Source organism: Berghia stephanieae, chromosome 3, assembly GCF_034508935.2.
Source record: "Berghia stephanieae isolate SIO BIC M18660-M18661 chromosome 3, UCSD_Bste_1.3, whole genome shotgun sequence".
In the NCBI taxonomy this organism is placed as follows: domain Eukaryota; kingdom Metazoa; phylum Mollusca; class Gastropoda; order Nudibranchia; family Aeolidiidae; genus Berghia; species Berghia stephanieae.
The window spans coordinates 14,416,845-14,424,358 of record NC_088362.1 but is presented as its reverse complement, the minus strand read 5'-3'; the positions used below and the strand labels follow the sequence as shown (position 1 = coordinate 14,424,358).

Genomic DNA, 7,514 nt, shown 5'->3' with positions numbered 1-7,514 from the left:
TGAGGATGGATGTTTCCATGTCATCGAATCTTGCTTTGTTTCTGGGGTGCAATGATGCAACCAAGTCTCATCACCGGTGACTATGCTGTAAAGAAAAGTCACATCGTACCCTAGAAAGTCTCCGCCGGCGTTGGCAGTATGCCCGTGAACCCTGCGTGAGCTCTTGCTTCGTCTCAAAAGTTCCCTGCAGATGTCCAATCTTTGTTCTTTATGATTGTCTGTCAATTGCTTAGGAACCCATCTTGCGCTGACTTTTCTGTAGCCAAGTTCATCAAATACAATTCTATGGGCAGAAGTTTCCGAAATTTCAAGACTGCTTGCGATTTCATGAAGTTTCAACCTCCTGTCTTGACGAATAAGCTCATCAACTCGCTTCACATTGTCTTCTGACGTCGCAGTTATCGAACGCCCTCTCCCTTCCCAGTCTGTCAAGTCGGAATGGCCGGCTTCAAACAAATTACACCAGTGATAGACTTGTGTACGGCTTATAACATGCTCACCATATACACTCTGAAGTTCTTTATGAATTTCGGTAGGATTCAGACTTTTGGCGTTCAAAAAACGTATGACAGCTCTGATTTCCTCCTTTGACCAAGTTTCAAGGTGGGCCGCCATCTTTAAAATCGTCTAGAAATTCATTGTGCAAAATGATGCACTTCATAATTTTTGGGAATATCCGTAAGGAAATAAGGAATATCATGTCGTTTACAGAATTAAAAAATCTCCACTGGTTGCTGAGCAATGGGCATTTTTCGGTTATATCTGAAAGAGCCCTCGTATTATTATTATTATTATTATTATTATTATTATTATTATTATTATTATTATTATTATTATTATTATTATTGTAAGTATTGGTATTACCATTGTTGTATTTTTGTGTTGTTATTAATAATATCATTTTATAAATATTGATTCCATTTACCATTCTTTCCTTTTTTCTTTGTTTTAATTCTCACTTTCATGTATGTTGTCATCAATTGGTATGAATTACTGGCGAAAGGCTAAGATTGAATAAACTTTGAAACATTCTTTGGGGTCTATTCCAAGGGAAGACTGTCATACACCAGGCGTCAACAAACAACTACAGTGGGTGCCAAAGTATTTAACTAAAGCGACGTGACTTGCTCAATATCACACAATGCAATGGGGATTCGAACCCGTTACCATCTGAATACGAAACAAAGACCACAATACGTCTCAACGCGGTATTATGTCGTGATGGACTATTATGCTTGAGATTGAATTTATAACCGCGAAAAATGAAAACTTCGATGAACTTTCGTTTCGTTTTGATTGAGAATAAATACAATGTTTAACATTGCACCCCCCCTAAAAAAAACCCCACAACCCCCCCCTCCCAAAAAAAAACAACAAAAAACAAGAAAAAAAACAAAAAAAAAAACCCAAGAAAAACAAACAATAAAAAAAAACAACAAAAAAAAAAACAAAAAAACAAAAAACAAAAACAAAAATGAAAAACAAAAAAAAAACAAAACAAAAACCATACAAAAATAAATTTTAAACACCCAAAAAAAACCCACAAAAAACCCCAAAAAAACAAAAACCAAAAAAAAAGGAGAGAGTTAATAAGTTGAATTATGGTTTATGATTGTTTAAAAACCAATAAACATATAGATAGGGGCTATAAAAAGAAGATTATGTGACATTTCTTGATTTCTAATGATCAAATCCTGTCATAATTGTTAAAAAAAGGTATACGTTTTAATTTTTTTTTTAATAATGATTTTTTGAGTCAAAATTCGAATGTCCTCGAGCAGGCTGTTCCAAATTTGAGGCCCTGCAAATTTCAAAGATCTTTCACCATATGTTTTTAGCCTCACTTTGGGTTTTTTAAAGCGACAGTGACTTAGATTATAGTAAATTGTACCCAGGGTCAAATAAAAGTTAAGATGTTCTTTAATAATAATAATAAAAATAATAATAATGATAATAATATTAATAATAATAATAATAATAATAATAATGATAATAATAATAATAATAATAATAATAATAATAATAATAATAATAATATTAATAACAATGATAATAATGATAATAATGATAAAATAATAATAATAATAATAATAATAATAATAATAATAATAATAATAATAATAATAATAATAATAATAATAATAATAATAATAATAATAATAATAATAATAATAATAATAATAATAATAATCTATTCATCCAAAAAAGACATTTTTGTACAGACGTATATAATGCCGGCAAAAATACAAACATAAACATGATATAAGTAAATTTATGTGGTATCTATAGTAAAACTTGGTAATAGGAATAGTGTAATAATATTGTAAGCTGTTAGAATTATTTCGTCGTATAAATTTCAAGGGCGGACGAAGGGATTTTATAATTGTAAAGATATAGATATCTAGTAAAGTGTTTATTGATGTCAACATTTAGGAAAATAGATTTAGTAAAATGCTAAGAATTAGATACAGTATAATAATATTGTAAATTGACTAAGAAAAATTACATAGTATAAATTACATGGCACATATAGATTAAAGAGGTAATTGTAAAGATGTAGTAAGCAATTTTATAAATCGATGTTATAATTACAGGTATGGAGTTGTTTTAAAGAAGAAGATTCAAAGTTAAAACAGACATAGACCAAAATTTATAAATCATTTTCCTTATTTAAAAAAATCTGCAACTGCAATGTAAAAAGGATCTGAGGTATCTTTCACTTTTTGTTAGGATTGACAACAATCGGTCACTTCTGTTCGACTTGGTGATGTGATGATTAAAGAGGATGAGTTCGGTATCCTAAAATAATTCCAATTGTTCTTAAAAAGCATTCCTTATATACATCATTAAAAGTCATGGATCCTTTGATGAGTTTGTTAGCTCTTTTAATAGTCTTGTCAAAGTTAGCTTTCATAATAATGATGATGACAATTATTTTAATTATTGCAATTATAATAATAATAATAATGATAATGATACTATTACTACTACTACTACTACTACTACTACTACTACTTACTACACTACTATACTACTACTACTACTATAATATTGATAATAATAAAAATAATAATAATAATAATAATAATAATAATAATAATAATAATAATAATAATAAAACAACAATAATAATAATAAATAATAATAATAATAATAATAATAATAATAATAATAATAATAATAATAATAATAATAATAATAATAATAATAATAATACGCATTGAATATAACGCCTTTCCCCCAGATCTCTATGGCTCAGATATCTATTTTTGTAAAGTTTGCAGTAAAATCTAAAGAGGGAGAAATCACATGACCACATTTTTTTTGTTTTCAATTTTGTTTACTTTCGCCATATCCCACGGATATACTATATTTAATGATGGATAATTTTTTTATCGTTACTGAAATAAAAGCAATAACTGGTGTTAAAATATTATGACTCCAACAATTAAACCTGACATTTCGAACCACGTTAATTATGTCTACAAATCATTGTAATTTCAGATAATTCTTTGTTTACAGTTTATTCGTGAGATGATACGGCTATTATATGGCAGGGAGCTCATATTGGTGTCCTATAATAGAACAACTTTTCATCATTTCCTTTAAAATCGTTTATTTACATCTTATAAATATCGAGTAAAATGAACCATACTTCTCACTCAAGAATATATGCTCAACTTTCAGACGTATTTGAAGTAGTCCTTCAGAGCCACAGGGCCGATGGAGCTTCTTTAGAGCCAGGGAAAGGGGATGTGGATTGATCCCGGATGAAGTAATCCCCCCCCCCTCTCCACCCAGCAACGATTGGGTAACCGGGTCAAATAGATCGGTCTGAAAGCACTTTGCGGTAGACTAGTGTCTCTATCACTTCCTCTAAAATCGTTTATTTACATCTTATAAATATCGAGTAATAATGAACCATACTTCTCACTCAAGAATATATGCTCAACTTTCAGATGTATCTGAAGTAGTCCTTCAGAGCCACAAGGCCAAATATATCTGGCTGAAAGCACTTTGTGGTAGACTAGCGTCCTATCCAAAGAGTAGCATGAATGCTACTGTCCGTTTAACACTATAGCCCCATGTCTCTGAAGGACTACTTAACTCTCTCCTTACCAGCAGCCATTTTCAGGACTTTCCCCAAAACTTCACACCCAACTAACACAATTTTTTTTATTACTCAAGTAAGTTCTTGCGATAAATAATTTCTTTAGCAAAACATGCTCTACAACACACTGTTCATTTTCTTTAAATGTTATGATTTACAAGAGAAATTTGAATAAGAAAAATGTTGGATCGTAACGAATGTGACGATTTTCCTATTGTTGGTAAGGAGAGGGTTAACTTAACAACATTGCACATCTGCCAAACAATTACAACAAACCGATAAAACCTTATTGCCATTATATTCAATTTCTGGCCGGGTGGAAAATATAGATAGAATGCGCTTGGCCAAGGAGTTCACAACATTGCCATCCGGAAGTATAACGGACCAACACACAAACTCTGTGTAACCATGAACTTTTATAGTCTGGTTAATACAGTTTAGTGAGAACAACTCACAAACGCGGATGGCAAAAACAATAACAAAGGCCTGAGTGACGTCATCTGCATACTATCTATACTTTGTGATTGTAGTACTACTTTACTGTAACACATAGACGATCCCTCTTCCCCCGTCTATTTTTTTCCAGAGCAACGAATGCGACCACTCTTTTGTAGTGTCATGACAATTAACTAGTAGCTTTCTGACCAATAGTCTTCAACAGTCGTAACGTCACTTCCTTCCAAATGACGCATGGTAACTTAGTAACACTGGCTCTAAACTATCGGAACAATGGCGGACGCCCGGCAAGCATAAAAGCGTATCCAGAGGAAATAAAACACATACATTAGATCATGTTTTGACTTTTTACACATTCTGATCACAAGGGATGTGAAAAGTTCTAGCCAGCATGAAGAATAAAAAGTTATGATTTTCTTTGTTTAGAACCAAGATGGCCGCCGTTGAATCCAATTAACTAGTAGCTTTCTGACCAATTAAAACATGGAATTTGTGACACACCTTCACACTTACTCGGACAAGCATGGTTGGTTGTTTATAAACAATAATGTGAATGAAATCGACGTCTCTCCGATCATTGTTATTGTTTTTATACCTCGAGATGTGTGACTAGTTATCACACGATTTTTTCAATAATAATATTAACGTTTAAATTTACACATAGTTGTCTGTATTGATTCTATTGAGGGGTAAAACAGTGGGTATTTTGCCTATGGCCAATTTAGACGTACATACTTTTTGGACACGGTCCGACGAAGATAGCTAGATAAGACGCGGTGGATGTGGGCATAGCCATCGTCAGCTTATAGATAGAACGAAGATGACGTCACTCAGGTCTTTGTTATTGTTTTTTGCCATCCGCGTTTGTGAGTGATTCTCACTAAACTGTATTGCCCCGACTATAAAAGTTCATGATTACACAATGTTTTGTGTGTTTATCCGTTATACTTCCGGATGGCAATGTTATGAGTCTCTTAGCCAAGCGCATAGACAGTATGCGCTTGGCTAAGAAGCTCATAACATTGCCATCCGGAAGTATAACGGATAAACACACAAAACTATGTGTAACCTTGAAATTTTATTTGGATAATCCAGTTAAGTGAAAAATACTCATAAACGTGGATGGCAAAAAACAATAACAAAGACATGAGTGACGTCATCTTCGTTCTATCTATAGCCTGACACTGACCAAATAATGACGTCAAAATGCCAGTCTTTGGCCACAAAAGCAAACAAATCGTGAGTTGTATTCAATCGGACCACTTATTTTCATGAGCACTATTAACGACAACTCACTAGGCGGCGCAAAAACCAAATAATGACGTCAAAATGCCAGTCTTTTTGGGTTTCAGTGTCAGGCTATAGATAGTATGCAGATGACGTCACTCAGGCCTTTGTTATGGTTCCGCGTTTGCGAGTTGTTCTCACTAAACTGTATTAACCAGACTATAAAAGTTCAAGGTTACACAGAGTTTGTGTGTTGGTCCGTTATACTTCCGGATGGCAATGTTGTGAACTCCTTGGCCAAGCGCATTCTATCTATAACTTAACGATGGCTACGATGTGGGTCACCGTGAATCGACACATTATGTCGACGCGAGAAGTTGCGTTTAGACGCACATATAATAGGATTCAACAGTCGTGACGTCAGTTCCCCGTAATGACGCATAGTAACTTAGTAACTGGTTCTAAACTATCGGAATAATGGCGGACGCCCTTATGTAATACTTCTCCGGCGAGCATAAAAGTGTATCCAGAGGGAAAAAAACATTATAAATCTGATCATGTTTTGACTTTTATAGATAGTATGCGCTTGGTTAAGAAGCTAATAACATTGCCATCCGGAAGTATAGCGGACCAACACACAAAACTGTGTGTATCCATGAACGTTTATAGTCGGGTTAATACAGTTCAGTGAGCATTACTCATAAACGCGGATGGCAAAAAACAATAACAAAGACCTGAGTGACGTCATCTTCGAACTATCTATACATTCCGATCACATGACATGTGAAAATAGTTCTAGCCAGCATGAAGAATAAAAAGTACCGATTTTCTTTGTTTTGACCAAGCTTCTCGTTGTTGGGCGGACGTGACATCAGACTATTGAATCCTATTGCTCCGCGTCGGATCTAGGACATCGTACTTCCGATGTCAATATTTGGAAACATTGTTTGTAAGTGTGTGTGTGTGTGTGTGTGTGTGCGCGTGGTTGTGTGTGTCTGTGTGTGTGTATACTACACCGCCGCCACAAACATACTACACAGACACGTGGACACAAATAAATAAGTGAACTTCACTCACTCAATAGATAGTATGCGCTTGGCTAAGAAGCTCATAACATTGCCATCCGGAAGTATAACGGACCAACACACAAAACTGTGTGTATCCATGAACGTTTATAGTCTGGTTAATACAGTTCAGTGAGCATTACTCATAAACGCGGATGGCAAAAAACAATAACAAAGACATGAGTGACGTCATCTTCGAACAATCTATAGATAGTTCGAAGATGACGTCACTCAGACTCAGGTTACACATAGTTTTGTGTGTTGGTCCGTTAGACTTTCGGATGGCAATGTTATGAGCTTGGCAAAGTTGAAAACGGTAGGGCTGCCTGAAACCGGTGATCGTAAAATACTAACGAAAGAGTGAAAATGGAGAGTCTTCGTAGCATGCTAATGTCTTCTTTAGTTTTAAGTAGAATAGACTATTACAACGCCCTTCTTGTCGTCTGCCCTGATTACACTATCAAGAGATTACAACAACAAAACCCCAGCGAGAATCACTAAATCAAACAAACATAAAACACCAATTCTAAAATCCCTCAACTGGCGGCCAGTAAAGTTTCGAATTGATTTTAAGATTCTTTGTTATGCATATAAATCCATGAACGAAATCCCCCTCCTTACACCCAAGACCTAACTTTTCCGTATAAACCAGTGCG

At 34.2% G+C, this 7,514-nt stretch overlaps 1 protein-coding gene across 1 annotated transcript in view; it reads left to right on the top strand.

Annotated features, from left to right (window-relative positions):
- Nucleotides 1–7,514, top strand: part of LOC144967183 (nitric oxide synthase-like) — a 227,093-nt gene that overhangs the window by 33,866 nt on the left and 185,713 nt on the right. The gene's annotated exons all lie outside the window — the stretch shown is intronic.